Below are 1,235 nucleotides of genomic sequence, written 5' to 3'. Positions count from 1 at the left end.
TGCAGTTTGAAAGTTTACAGAAAGTACAAAAGTTTTTACGAAAGAGAAGATCATTGCTACTACTGCCTTAAAAATAAGTCTTTAACTTTTTAAAAGTTAGCAATGATACTATTGTGGGATTCAAAGAGAAAATACACATTGTAATTAATATATTTATTGGTTTTTTAATGATGAGTCATTAAAAGGGATTTATAAAGCACTTTATGTAAACTTAAAAAGGTAACTTGGGCTGGCCATGGTCCCATTCACATGTGTAATCCGAGCACTTTGGTAGGCTAAGGGGGTGGACTCACCGGAGGTTAGAGTTCAGACCATCCTGACCAACATAGCAGCGTATTCTTACTAAATACTACAAAACATAGCAGGTAAGGTGGTAAGTACGGTAGTCAGATAATCTGGGGTACTGGGCTCGAGATTGCTTGAACCCGGGAGGTGGAGGTTGCAGTGTGCCGAAATCATGCCACTGTACTCCAGCCCCTGGCCAAAGAGTGAGATCCTTGCCTAAAAAAAAAAAAAAAAAAAAAAAAAAAAAAAAAAAAAAAAAAAAAAACAAGATCAATAATGGCAATCAGACAACTGATATAGGTTGTCTATCATTGCATGCTTTTGTGGAAGTTTTTTTTAAAAATAGATCTTAGACAATTACATGCGATTAGGTTAAAGCCAATCAAAAAGAAAAGGTTTTGCCTTGATAACTGGAGTAAATAACGCCCTTCTGTTAAGAGGATATCCATTCATAGTTTCAATTTAGAAAATTAAAAAAAAAAAAATGTGTAGAAAAATGTTTTAGAAAAGTATCCAGACTTTTGAAGTTCCACACAAAGTTCTGAAGTAAGAAAATTCAGTATTCTACATAATAAAAAAAAAAAAAAAAAAAACAAAACAAAAAACCTGAGTGGTGACCATTAGGATGCCAAGATACAACCACCAGTGAGTTCTAAATTACAAAGCATCCAGCCTGGCTCACTTTGAGAACTTTTCTTCTAAAATTATATTCATAAGGTCTTTCATATTTCAATCTAATTTATAGTTCTCTAAACCCTAGAGTTTAGAGAAAGTGAGTTCCAATCTTCCCTCTCTTTTGAAACCTAAGTAGGCTCAGGACTTTCTTCCTACTAGGAAAATAGTTCCATAAGCTAAGGATTGGAAAACTAAGGTGTCTCCTAGATAAATGGGTAGTTTGTCTAATTCCATGTGTCTAATCAGAAAGCCACAGGTAGGCCGGGTGTGGTGGC

The sequence above is a fragment of the Rhinopithecus bieti genome, unplaced genomic scaffold (assembly GCF_001698545.2).
Source record: "Rhinopithecus bieti isolate Rb0 unplaced genomic scaffold, ASM169854v2 scaffold_39390, whole genome shotgun sequence".
Taxonomy (NCBI): domain Eukaryota; kingdom Metazoa; phylum Chordata; class Mammalia; order Primates; family Cercopithecidae; genus Rhinopithecus; species Rhinopithecus bieti.
Note: the sequence above shows the minus strand (reverse complement) of the source record.